The sequence below is a fragment of the Podarcis melisellensis genome (genome assembly GCF_964234715.1).
Source record: "Podarcis melisellensis genome assembly, chromosome: 17".
NCBI classification, from domain to species: domain Eukaryota; kingdom Metazoa; phylum Chordata; class Lepidosauria; order Squamata; family Lacertidae; genus Podarcis; species Podarcis melisellensis.
Genome location: NC_138534.1, coordinates 19755005 through 19768998, shown reverse-complemented (window position 1 = coordinate 19768998; position 13994 = coordinate 19755005). Strand labels below are relative to the sequence as shown.

At 51.1% G+C, this 13994-nt stretch overlaps 1 protein-coding gene across 1 annotated transcript in view; it reads right to left on the bottom strand.

The window, feature by feature from the left end:
* The window catches only part of JAK2 (Janus kinase 2), a 95426-nt gene extending 85067 nt beyond the window's left edge, over positions 1-10359 (bottom strand). The window contains exons 1-2 of the mRNA XM_081893842.1: positions 10060-10359; positions 9501-9581 (exon numbers count right to left, since the gene is read on the bottom strand). The gene's annotated coding sequence lies outside the window, so the exon portion shown is untranslated. The remainder of the gene's footprint in view (positions 1-9500; positions 9582-10059) is intronic.
* Between the last annotated feature and the right edge of the window lie 3635 nt (positions 10360-13994).

The following is a 13994-nucleotide window of genomic DNA, read 5'->3' as shown; positions in this document are numbered from 1 at the left end:
GGCTCCTCTCCGCTTCTCCCTTCTCCTCCCTTTTGCTTGATTAAGGTAACCCCCTTTTGAGAATCCTCTGACTCGCTGCTCAGACTCGTGGATTCCCTCAGAATTCCGTCATCTTCTTCCTCATCCTTCTGCCCCTCCTCCCACTCGCTCTCCGTCTCCTCTGTCATCTCCTCCTCTCTCCCAGAAACCCTGACATCCATCCCCCCCTCGAAGCCCCCCCTTCCCCCCTCCCGCTCGCCGGGTGCAGGTTGAGGAAAACGTGGTTCTTCCGGGGTCGGTTCAGGATACAAGTTGTCCACTTCAACGTTCTCCTCTGTCATCTCCGTATATGTGTGTTCGAACTCGGGTTCCCCACCCACAGACCTCACAGTCTCTTCCTCCATCACTGCTTCTCCTGGCGCTGCCTGCCAAGGACCTACCATCCATCTCTGACTCCATGCCTCCCTTGGCTGATCCACCCACCAACAAGGGCCTGTCTCCTCCCCCCCCAGTCTCGGATCCCTGGTCGGGCTTGTTTCGGGCGTATGGCCCTCGGGTGAGGAGAAACCCTCGAACGTGCTGTCTGACAAAGTGGGCGTGAAAAGCCAATCATCAAAATACTCCTCGGGCATGGGCTTGTGCGGAAAAAGTGCATGGAACTCCTCCTTCAACAGGGGTTCGTCCAACGCGTAACCCGGCACCCAGCTATTGGCAGAGGCCGGAGTGCCTTCCCTGGCTAGAAAATATTCAACTCCCTCCTCCCCCCATCTCGAGTCCAGTATCTCTGTGACCTCGTTAAGAGGTTCTGGTCTTGGCGATTCCCCCCCCTCAGGCGCCCTCCTACGTGGCTCTGGGAGTGCTCCTGACTCTTGAAACCTGTGTGGGGTTTTGTAGGGAGTGAGCACCGACCTATGAAAGACCGGGTGCACCCTGGAACCCTCCGGAAGGGCTAGACGAAAAGCCACCGGATTGATCTTAGCCTCAACTTGATATGGCCCTAGCTGCCTGTGTCCTAACTTCTTCTTGGCCAATGACCTGGCCGGCATCGCGTGGGCTGCTAACCACACCCAGTCCCCAATCTGGATGTCCTCTCCCGCCCTCCTGTGCTTATCGGCCTGCACCTTATACGCCTGTTTTGCCAGCTCCAAATGTCTCCGCAGCTCCTCGTGCACCTCTTGCAACTCCGCTGCAAACTGGTCGGCATCTTGAGGCCCCCCCCCTCCTGGTGCCGCAAATCTCGGGAAGGTTCTGGGATGACGGCCATTGTTCGCGAAGAAAGGCGTCACCCCGGTGGATGCGTGTTTCGTGTTGTTGTAGGCGAATTCAGCCATCGGCAGATAGTCCACCCACGCCGCAGGTCGCTGGTTGGCGTAGCACCGCAGGTACTGCTGCATGATCGCGTTGACCCTCTCCGCTTGACCGTTGGTTTGTGGATGCCTCGCCGATGTCAGGTTGATTTTGACGTGCAAGATGCCCAGAAGCTTTCGCCAGAAAGTGGAAACAAACTGGCGCCCCCTGTCGGACAAGACGGACTGCGGAAGTCCATGCACTCTGAAGACGTGATCGATGAAGAGCTTTGCGGTCTGTTCTGCCGTCGCCACCTTGGCACAAGGGATGAAATGCGCCATCTTGGTGAACAAGTCCACCACCACTAACACCGCCGTCTTACCTCTGGAGCTGGGCAGGTCCGTAACAAAGTCCAACGCTACCCTCTCCCACGGTTGCTGCGGTGTCTCCAGCGGTTCTAGCAATCCCGCCTGCTTCTGGTGCACTGGTTTGGACCTCTGGCAGATATCACACCTGGCGACGTAGTCCGCCACCTCTCCTCTCATCTGGGGCCACCAAAAGTCTCTAGCCACCAACTCCATCGTCTTCTCTTTGCCGAAATGGCCTGCACTAGGGGCGTCATGCAATTGTTGCAGAACCTTGGCTCGAAGATCGTCGGTGGGCACGTAAAGGGCACCCTTACGAGTCAAAAGTCCATCTTGCAATTGGAACTCATCGTTGTCTCGCGACCCTCCGCGTAGCTCCTCCATCTTGGACTGTGCAAACTGATCCCTTTGCAACGCGCGTCGCACCGCGTCCAGGTCGACTGCGATGGTAGCGCACGTCCACGCCTGCGGTGCGAAAATGTGCTTTGCTGCGATTGGAGCTGCTTCCTCCAAGTATTGCGGCTTTCGGGACAGCGCGTCTGCAATAACATTGGAGTCTCCTGGGATGTATTCTATTTTGAAGTCGAAATCCGCAAAGAACTCCGCCCAGCGCATGTGTCGCTGGGTCTGTAACTTAGCCGTCCGCCAATACTCTAAGTTCTTGTGATCCGTGCGGACTTGCACCGTGTGCTTGGCTCCTATTAAGAAGTGTCGCCACGCTTTGAAAGCTGCATGAATGGCCAACAACTCCCTGTCCCATATGGTATAATTGCGCTCCGTCTTGCTGAGCTTCCGGGAGTAGAACGCACCCGGTCTCCAGTTGCCTTGTGAATCCTCTTGCAAAAGAACGGCCCCAACCGCTCTGTCTGACGCATCGGTCTCTACCCGCATGGGTCTGCCGGGATTCACGTGGAGCAGCTGCTCTTCGGAGGCGAAAAGACCTTTAAGCGTCCGGAAGGACCGCTCCGCTTGTTCGGTCCAGACGAACTTCTTCTTCTTGGAACTGAGGGTGTCAGTGATAGCCGCCGTCGCGTTCGCAAAACCTTTAATAAACTTGCGGTAAAAATTGGCAAAGCCGATGAACCTCTGGACCTCTTTCCGATTTCGAGGGCTTTTCCAGTCCAACAGCGCTTGAACCTTAGCCCTGTCCATGGCCAGTCCCTCGTCGGACAACTTGTAGCCAAGGAAATCAACCTCTCTGACATCAAACTGGCATTTTTCCAACTTGGCGTACAGCCTGTGGTCCTTCAGCCTCTGCAGGACCTCCCTCACGTCCTTATCGTGATCCTCCGGCGATTCCGAGAAAATCAGGATATCGTCGAGAAAGCAGACACACTTCTTGTAGAGGAGACCTGCTAGCACGTGGTGCATAAATGCTTGAAAAACGTGGCTGCCATTTTGGAGACCGAAAGGCATGACTCTGTATTCGTATGTGCCCAGAGGGGTGAACATGGCGGTCTTCCACTCATCTCCTTTCCGGATGCGGATGAGATTGTAAGCTCCACGTAGGTCCAGCTTGGTGAAAATCTTGCCCCTCCTGACGGTCGCTAAAAGGTCGTCAATCTTGGGCATGGGGAAAGCTTTGGGCCTAGTCAAGCTGTTTATGAACCTGTAATCCACTATAAGCCTTTTTTGGGGCGTGTTTTTCTTCTTCACAAAGAACACAGGGCTGCCACCCGCTGCTTTAGATTCCTGGATGAAACCTCGCTTGAGGTTATGGTCTATGAACTCCCGAAGCTCTTGCATCTCGTCTTCCGACATGGAGTACAGCTTGGCAGCAGGCAGTTGCGCCCCTGGCACTAAATCAATCGCGCAGTCGTAAGGTCTGTGAGGCGGCAACTTGTCAGCTTCCTTCTCACAGAAAACCTCCAAGAAGTCCTGGTACTTGTGAGGCACTGTTTGCACCATACCCAGATGCAACTGCTGCTCGGCTTCTCCTCCCTGATCGGTCTGAAAGCAATGCTGAGCACAATACGATGAACAAAAGGTGATCTGCCGCTGGTACCACGCAACCGCGGGACTGTGCCTCTCCAGCCAACTCATGCCTAACACGATGGGTGTGTCCGATAAGTGGGTGACATTGAAACTAATAAGTTCTCGATGGTTGCCAATCTGCATCATCATGGGAGGGGTTTGCTGCACCACTTGCCCCCCCAGCAACTTCCTGCCGTCTACCGTGACCACGTTTAGAGGCGTCGTTGCAGGCAGGAGCGCCATGTTGTGCTGCTTAACGAACTGCAGTCCCACGAAGTCGGCGTTGCTTCCCGAATCGATCGTTATTGGAACCTCGAGGAGTCTCCCATCAGGCAACTGGAGTGTTGCTGTGAGCAGAACTGCCGGTCTGGGAGGCAAAGGGTCCACGCTCTGCAGTGATGCTGGGGGCTTGTCTACAGATCCGCCTGGCTGAGCCCCAGTAGCTCTGCTTCCAGCCAGGCACTGTCGTTTCCCTGAAGCTGCTCCCCTGGTTGCACCTCTGCTGTTACAGTTGCCAGTGCTGCAGTGTGCTTCTGGAGCCTCTGGGGGCACTCTTTCGCCATATGGTGCGCACTGTCACAGATGTAACACTTCCTGGTTCCTCTAGGAGGCTTCGCTTTGGCTGCACCAGGGACAGGGCTCTGGGATGGCTTCTGAGCCCTAGCACCACCAATCTCCATTGGCTCCTCGCTGTCCTTCCCCATTGGCGAGGGGTGCGCACGGCTGAAATCCCTGTGCACAAAAGGGAGAGTCCTCGCTTGCGCACGCGCTTGGGGCCCGTCCTCCTCGTGCCACGGACGTCCCTCATGTCGAATTCCAATAGCTAAAGCCCGTTGCACCACGTCTTCTAGGGTCTGGGGTCTGTCCCCCCTAGCGATCTCATCCTTGATGGGGGGGCTCAATCCCTCCCAAAAAAGATCTCTGACCGGCTTACTGTCCTTTGGCCAATCTAAGGCGGTGAGCAATGCAAAAAATTTAGAGTGGTATTGGCGCACAGTCGCTTTCCCCTGCCTCAGCCCGTGCATTTGACGGCGCGCAATGTCCACATCCACAGAGGATTGAAAACAAGAATCCATCGCTTTGATGAACGCAGTTGAATTGCGACGGGCCGGTCCATCTTCGCGCCACAGATTGCGTAGCCAAGCCCTGGCCTCCCCATGCAGGTGCGAAACAATGAACCCCACTTTCTCCTCCTCATCTTTAAAATCGTGACGGAGTAAATGCAGTGCATATACGACGTCCGCTCTGAAATTGGGATAGTCTTGCAAGTTGCCATTAAAATGCGGAACCAGGGCACCCCCCCTCCGTCCAAGCGCAATGCCCTCCGCTCTGGAACCTGGGGCCCCCGCCCTGTCCGCGTGTTCCCACCTTGCCTGCAAATCCTGGCACGTCTTCTCCAAGTCGTCATTCTTCTTCTGCGAAGCAATGACTGCCGATGTGAGAGCGGTAACCTGATCCCGCAGTGCAACCAGCTGCTCCTCAGCGCTCATGGCTGCTCCCGTTCGTGAGCTTCGCAAAAAAAATTTTTTGCTTTCTGAGAGGGGACTTACTGTCACGGCCACCCAGGACGGGTCCCAGCTCACAAGAGACCTCACTCCGTTGCAGTTTATTTACAGGAAAAGTTTATTGAAGATTTCTGCTTCTCGTACAGTTCAGCATCGTGGCCGTACGTCTGTCACGTTAGACCGCTGCACCACCCCTTGTTCTGCTCTCCACCCTTTCCGGCTGAACACCTTGCTCCAACCCCCTTTCTCTGTTCTCTCCTAATCCTGCTCCCTCCGAGAGGCTGACGACTCCACCCCCTTTACTCCGTTCCGGCTGAGACGCCTCTTGCTGCGTCTGTCTTCCACTGGGCTCCTCTCCGCTTCTCCCTTCTCCTCCCTTTTGCTTGATTAAGGTAACCCCCTTTTGAGAATCCTCTGACTCGCTGCTCAGACTCGTGGATTCCCTCAGAATTCCGTCATCTTCTTCCTCATCCTTCTGCCCCTCCTCCCACTCGCTCTCCGTCTCCTCTGTCATCTCCTCCTCTCTCCCAGAAACCCTGACAGTACAGTTATACAGTTACACAAGAGACACTCAGTGTCCTTTAGCAATATTCTGTAGCTGAGGACATTTTGCTTCCACTGGGTTAACTTTAAAGAGTTTGCTTCCAAAGCTGTACTTTAACTCCTGCATGACTGGCACTGGCAACGCAATACCAAGTGTTAAGCACCTTGTTTGCCTTTCATTTTCCAGTTGAACAAAGCCTCTGCAGCAGACATAGGCAAACTCGGCCCTCCATATGTTTTTGGGACTACAATTCCCATCATCCCTGACCACTGGTCCTGTTAGCTAGGGATGATGGGAGTTGTAGTCCCAAAATATCTAGTGGGCCGAGTTTGCCTATGCCTGCTCTGCAGCTTCCAAGGCCCTTTGGAAGCTTCCCTTGCTTTTAAACTTCCTCTTTCTGAAAGGCTTCGCTTTTTACAAGACAATCTTGTTTACCATAGGAATGCAACTGTTACAGTAGTTTTTGCCCTCACAGTAAAGCTAAAAAGGGTAAAGGACCCCTGGGCGGTTAAGTCCAGTCAAAGGCAACTATGGGGTTGCAGCACTCCTCTCACCTTCAGGCCGAGGGAGCCGGTGTTTATCCACAGACAGCTTTCCGGGTCATGTGGCCAGCAGGACTAAACCGCTTCTGGCACAACGTAACACCGTGACGAAAGCCAGAGTGCACGGAAACGCCGTTTACCTTCCCACCGCAGTGGTACCTATTTATCTACTTGCACTGGCGTGCTTTCGAACTGCTAGGTTGGCAGGAGCTGGGACCGAGCAACGGGAGCTCACCCCGTCATGTGGATTTGAACTGCCGACCTTCTGACTGGCAAGCCCAAGAGGCTCAGTGGTTTAGACCACAGCACCACCCGCATCCCTCACAGGAAAGCATTCCTGACAGGTCTCTAAAGATGTGAGTATTTGTGACTCAGAGCCAGTGTCATGGAGGAGATGGCCGGATCCTGAGGAGGAAAGGGAGGAGCTCAGGGAGTTGGGAGCTGGGCAACCCTAGGCTGCAGGTATTTGATTCACTGGACCAATTATGGCCAATAGAGCCATTCTGGGAAGACACAGGGGACTTGCATGCCCCCAATTAACTGCCAAATTCCATTAATGCTATCCGGGCAAATCCAAACCTCATGACTGGGGTGGGGGCACTTCAGAAACGGGGCGATGCCATGAAGCTATTGCAGGTTTCATGCGGGGGGGGGGGGTCAGATGCTAAGGAGGAACAGGAGGTGCTCAGGGAGTTGGAGATGTCTGAACTTGGCGAGGAGGAATGGAGAAATGGATCCAAGGCAGGGGCAAAGTGGGTTGCCAGAGGACTGTTCCAGCCCTGTGACATTGGCCAACCCTAGGCAGACGTCTCCTTCTCCTGTCAGTGAGGATGTCCCTCTTTCAGGAAGGAATTAATTTGGAGTTAATTGGGTGCTGACCACTTGCCACGTTAAGAGTTGTGCTTACCCCACTCTTCAAAAGGAAGGTCCAGGGAGCATGTGGCTTATTGGATCAACATTATCTGCTTGCACTTAGCCATGTCTCTATAAAGGGTAAAGGTAAAGGGACCCCTGACCATTAGGTCCAGTTGTGGCCGACTCTGGGGTTGCGGCGCTCATCTTGCTTTATTGGCCGAGGGAGCTGGCGTACAGCTTCCAGGTCATGTGGCCAGCATGACCAAGCCACTTCTGGTGAACCAGAGCAGCGCATGGAAATGCCGTTTACCTTCCTGCCGGAGTGGTACCTATTTATCTACTTGCACTTTGACGTGCTTTCAAACTGCTAGGTTGGCGGGAGCAGGGACCGAGCAACGAAAGCTCACCCCGTGGCGGGGATTCGAACCGCCGACCTTCTGATCGGCAAGTCCTAGGCTCTGTGGTTTAACCCACATCGCCACCCGCATCCCTGGAAGGCAATTAATTTGGAGTTAATTGGGTGCTGACCACTTGCCATGCGAAGAGCTGTGCTTACCCCACTCTTCAAAAGGAAGGTCCAGGGAGCATGTGGCTTATTGGATCAACATTATCTGCTTGCACTTAGCCATATCTCTATACCTAGCCCTTTATACAAGATACCTGCTACATCTTGTAACCTGCGCTTTGCCTATGTACCAATCTGATTTATGCATCAAAACCTTTAGCAGAAACTGTGCAGGGAGTTCCAAGTTCTTCATTCAACATTGAGGGCCACGACAAACAGCCAAGACTCTCATGGAATGTGTACACACATGTGAGGATGTGTTGTTCGTTCACACACATCTCTGCTGTGGGGGGGGGGGCAACAGCAGTGTAACAGTGGCAGAAAACTATGAAGCTCCTCGCTGCTTTGCGTTTAAGAGGGGGCTTTTCGCTCCAACTCGTAATCAAGGTTTTACACTCCTTTGCAACAGCCGACTTGGAGCAGAGGTCCTGTGCTCCTCTTCCAATGTCAGTAAAACGCTACCAGCTGCAGGGTGGAAAAATCAACTATTTGATTTGATGAAAAGGGCAATATTCTTATCTGTTGCCCGTAGCATCAGCCCACAAGGAAATGACACCAAGGAAGGCAGCAGTTGGCCAGGCGACAAAGCAACAAACATTTTACAGGTGTCAGGAAGAGCTCGAAACCTTAACTTTTCACAGCAATATTAATGCTCTTCTTCTTCTTCTTAATGATCTAGTTGAGTTTCCTGCATTGCAGGACTGAACAATTCTATGCTTCTATGATCTAAGCTGAAAAGGTCACTTAAAACCTGCAAATGTTCCAGGGTGAAACCCAGATTTGGGAGCCAAGCTAGCACAGGCTATGGTCATTCCATTCCATTTTCCCTGGCACAGTTGTTGCTTCATGGTAAAGCTTCTTCTTCACAATTCAAGAGCAGTACAAATATTGTCACTATCTTTTCCAAGGAGCAAAGAATAAAGAAGCAGAGACCCATTTGCAAGTCTAAAGAGATCCGAACAGCAATTGCTACCCGCTTTATATTGCTTTTGGACATATGAATTCATAATGTATGAATTGCATATACAACACATGCACATTTGACGAAAAAATAAATTGCAAGTATATAAGGAATGGGTTTGCACAACACAATGAATAACCAAACTAGATGGATCCCAAGCTTCCTCCCACACCCTTCAAACAACTTAAAATTTCTACAGGTACCTATCTTTCCCCCTCCATAGCTATTAGCCAAGACCACATCACAGCTGTTTTTAATCAAAGAAAAGGATGTTGGAAGATACAATCATGTATCTCCCATATAATTCACACCAATTTTGCTGTCTGAAAACCAACAGCTCATATACAGACTCTGTGTTTTGTTTTGTTTTGTTTTGGTTTGGTTTGGTTTTGGTTTGTTAAACAGCAACAGCTTTAAAAAAAATATACGAAATTGCCTGACATGTTTCCTACTGGTATTTTTCATTTCCTTCGCACTGCATTATTTCCCAAAGTTACAACTCAGCAATGTCAAAGGGAATCTGTTTCCTATGTAGACCAGGAAAGTTGGAGTGATCAAGTAAGAGGATGGAGAGCTAAACAGCCTCACTGGCCTCTGTTACTGAAACTGCACGTTTCATTACTCCCTCCCACCCCAGATAAAAAGTTCGCTGCCCCAGATCTCCCCTTCCCCAACAACCCACACAATCTTTCCTTCTTAAGAAGCAGATTAGCAGCTGGAAAACAAGTTCCATGCTGCAAAAGAGAAAGTGCAAAAACAAATCATAACATAATTATATGTACTAGGACTACAATAATTACCCCTTAGCTGAAACACAATAGGCACGTGAGGGAAATCTCCTCAACCTTTTAACTATATTTTGCATTACTTAAACACCGATTCCCACCCCCCAAAAAAGTTTTTTAAAAAATAAAAATACACACCATCGGCAAGGTGGAAGAAAGGCCTCTTCTTGTCCACGAGGAAAGAGTTCACATCTTTCTACCTCAGACTGCAACTACAGCCTAAATAGAGAGTTATTATAATATTTCATTAATATTATTTTAATAGAAGGGGGGGAAATAATGGGGAGGGGGATGGATTACACCCCTGGCCTTCATAACTCTTAATATCCCAAGCGATCCAGCCCGTTTTGATAGGGTTGCACTTTGGTTTCATTCGTATCTGGGAAGGGAATTTCTCTGGGTGGGTGGAAGGAAGCCCAGCCCGCCCGAAGTTTCCTGCGCAAAATTAGTTTTGCTTTTGTGGTTTTAAAAGGAGGGAGTGAGAGAAAGAAAGTAAGAAAGAAAGGGAAAGAAAGAGGCCGGAGTAACAACCCCACCAACGCCTCCTTTAACCCCCAACCCCGCTATCCTTTCCTCCCCACTCCCGCCAGGCAGCAAACCCTCTGCTGCGCTCCAAACTCGCCCCACCGGGGAAGCGAAAGCGCACCAAGGCGCCCGGGCGCAACGCCGCCCCTGGAGAAGGACCGGGAGCTAATACCTCGGGAAACGGGCGCGTGGGGAGCTGGTCACCGACTCTACCCCCCGCGACGGCGGCGCTGCAGAGGAAGCCGAGGTTTCCCTCCGGCTCCCCCCGCTACATCCAGGCAAGGAGGAAGCAGCCGGAGATGAAGCGACGCCCGTCGGGGCGGGCCAGCTGCTTGGCGCACGCCTAGGAGCGCGCCCGGGCGGGTCCGCCTCTCTCTCTCCGCCGCCCGGCTCTTCCCGGTCGCTTCGCCCGGCGGCGCTGGGGAGCGAGGAGAAGAGAGGCGCCTCCTCCGCTCGGAACCGAGACGGCGCGGGACGCGGCGAAGGGCCTGCGCTCGGGACGCGCTCGCCAGCTGCGTCACGACGCACGGGCTCTCCAGGAGAGGCAGGGGCGCACGGCAGCGGCCGCCCCGGGGAGGAGCCGCCGAGCGCCGGGGAGGAGCCGCGCCGCCCACGGCCGACGTCGGAGCCGGGAGAGCGATCCGCTCGGAGAGGCGGCGCCTCGGGTGAAAGGGAACTCGAGGACAGAGCTGGGCAGAGCGACCCGGTGGTCACCTTGCGAGATGCGACCCCGATGCCTCCAAGATTTCTCGGGACGTCCTCTTCTTCTTTTTAAAGTATAATTTTTTTAATTAAAAATTCTTTTCTACAATTTAAAGTACTCATTTTTTTACATCCTTAAGATATCAGTGACTTCCGTTCTTCTCTTGCCATGGTTCATTTTGCGTATCATAAACCCTTGCATGTTTCACAAAAACTATACTATTCAGTATTCTATTATTGATGGTTGGACAGTGTTCTCGAAGCTACAGTGGTACCTCTGGTTGCAAACGGGAACTGTTCCGGAAGCCCGTTCGCAACATGAAAAGAGCGCAACCCGCAGCGGCGCGTCTGCACACGCACGGATCGTGATTCACCACTTCTGCGCATGCGTGTGATGTCATTTTGCACTTCTGCGCATGCACGAGCGGCGAAAACCTGGAAGTAACCGTTTCTGGTACTTCTGGGTCGCCGCGGGATGTAACCTGAAAGAACGTAACACGAAGCGGACGTAACACAAAGCGGACGTTAGTATGACTGTACTATCATGAGTTTGACCAAACTGCGGGAGGCAGTGGAAGACAGGAGTGCCTGGCATGCTCTGGTCCATGGGGCCACAAAGAGTCAGACACGACTAAATGACTAAACAACAACAACAAATTCCATTATTACATCCAGTGCTGGATTTGCATATAAGCTAAACAAGCTATAGCTTTGGGCCCCACTCTCTTGGGGGCCCTCAAAAAATTTAAAAGGAAAAAAACTGGATGTACATTTCCAAAATAAGGATAAAAAACAAAGAAAATAAAAGCTACATACAGGCAAGTGTGTTTTGTGTTGTGTAGGCTCCTATTTGTTACGTGCAAATGGCTTTAGATACTTATTAGGTCCGTAAGCTGCCATATAGCATATATTCAACACAAAAAAAACAGCAACAATTTGTTGTTGACAAAGGACATATAAAGGGCCTCATTCCCTTCAGTAGCTTAGGGCCTCATCAAACCTAAATCTGGCCCTGATTACATCCATCAAAACTTGTTTACACTGTTGAATTCATCTGAAGGCTGCCAGATATTAATGCTACACTTATTTCCTATATATTCAATAAATGTTTTCCAATCTTCTCTAAACTGCATGTTCTTCTTGTTCTCTTATTCTATATCTTCTTGTTCATCATCATAGAATTGTAGAGTTGGAAGGGGGCCACCATGGTCATCTAGTCCAACCCCACCGAAATGCGCCTGAGCATTGGCATAGCTGGGGGGGGGGCGCACTGGGCATCCACTTACCATGGAGACAGTGCTCCTGAGCCACGCATCTCTCTTGGGAGGCGGCAGGCTCCGGTTCCACACAGCGTGGCAGCTTTCCATTTATATACCGGTATATGCTGATATTTGGGCTTTGACATTATGCAGACATTATTCCGCATCCTTTCCCACAAATATTCTGAGTGTCACAAAGCAAAGGCCACCGTTCTGACTTGGGCAAAAAATGCACTTAAGTCTCTGAATTTAAGGGGGGGACGGGGACCCTGCAGTTTCAGAGCTCTAAATGCCAAAGCACTTCTATAGCTAATTCCACACTAAATGAACCTGGAATAAGCGCCCTTGAACACGGTGGGGCTTGCTCCTGAGTAAACATGCACACAATTGCCCTGTTTATATTTTGTTTGCAGGCCCCACATAATCTCAAAACCCATGGTAAAACACTATAGCCTTAGAGGGTTTCCTTAATAAAAAATATATCCCTTTCAGTTTTTTAACAAATTTAAACAGATAAGTTCAAGTGCAAATACAAAGCATACATTTATCATCACTTCCATTCCCTACCCCCCCAATCCATGGTTATTGTTACTGTTGTTATGCTGTACAGTGGTACCTCTGGTTACGTACTTAATTCGTTCCGGAGGTCCGTTCTTAACCTGAAACTGTTCTTAACCTGAAGCACCACTTTAGCTAATGGGGCCTCCCGCTGCTGCCATGCTGCCACTGTGCAATTTCTGTTCTCATCCTGAAGCAAAGTTCTTAACCCGAGGTAGTATTTCTGGGTTAGCGGAGTCTGTAACCTGAAGTGTATGTAACCTGAAGCGTATGTAACCAGAGGTACCACTGTATTGTGTTTTTAATATTCGGTTGGGAGCCGCCCAGAGTGGCTGGGGATACTCAGCCAGATGGGCGAGGTATAAATAAATAAATAAATAAATAAATAATTATTATTATTTCCTTTCTGCTACACAGTCGATTCTCCCCCCTTCTCATTTCCTATCAAAATATTTCTTGCTGAATTTATTCTAACATTGTCAACATTTTAATGTGTTTACAATGATTCTTCAGATATTCTACATATCCTTTCCAGTCATCAGTATACATTCTTTTCATCCTGCTGTCATAGTCTACTCGCCACGAGCCCTGTGAGTGTGCGATACCCAGTGAAGTGTGTGGCCAGCCTGTGGGGAATATGACTGGTAAGGACAATCTTTCTGCCCTGTTGCATGTTCATAAGGAGGAGGGGGGTGTCGTATGAAGCCCTTTACCAGAGCCATTCACATATCAGTCCGCATACCCCTTCTAGAGTTCTTAAAATGGCGATGCCCTCTCTCAGAAAACACGGTGGTGCTCTCTCTCTCTCTCATTACACCAAGTTGAGCAAGACTGATGAGCCAATACTTAGCCAAAGCCAACTTTTGTGTTAACAATGCCTAATGGCGCAGAGGGCAGCGGGTGGGGCTCACGTCAGATAGTTTTAATAGTGGCGATTGGGAAATCCTCCGCTGGCTCGCAAAACTCCTCCATAAAAAGACAGGGAATGCCTTGCCAGAGCGGAAAATTGCAAGAGGCAGAACATGAGCGGCAGGTTGTTTGGAGAAACTTTTGACGCGCGGCAAAGGTGAGCTTACTAGCATGAACGCATCTCGGTCGCCCCCTCCCAAATAGCAAGTGGGGGAGGTGTGAATTGGGAAAACAGTGGTAGGAGAAAGGATTGAATTGATCCCCCATAAATGCTCTTTGGGGGGAAACAGAGAGGCGGAAATGTGTTATGATATAATGCAGTGGTTTCCAACCAGTGTGCTGTGGCACCCTGGGGTGCCTTGAATGATAGTCAGGGGTGCTGTGGGAAACACTGGCCTCTGTCCCTCTTTCCTTCCCTCCCTCCTCTGATGCCCTCTCACATCTCTGCCTCCGAAAGCATTGTGTGGTTGTTTGTTGTAGCAGCCCTGGCTACAAGCACCCCTGGCAAATAGTTGCTCTGGGGCTGGCCAGGGGGTCCTGGTTGCCAGGAGCTGAGGTGGCCTCGGAGTAAGCAAGAAAGGGGGTGAGCCCAGCCAGTCAGCTCCTGCTGTTGGGAATGGACAGACAGACAAGTGGGATGCCAGGCAGGTGCCACATTGGCCTTCCTTGTGCTTGCTGT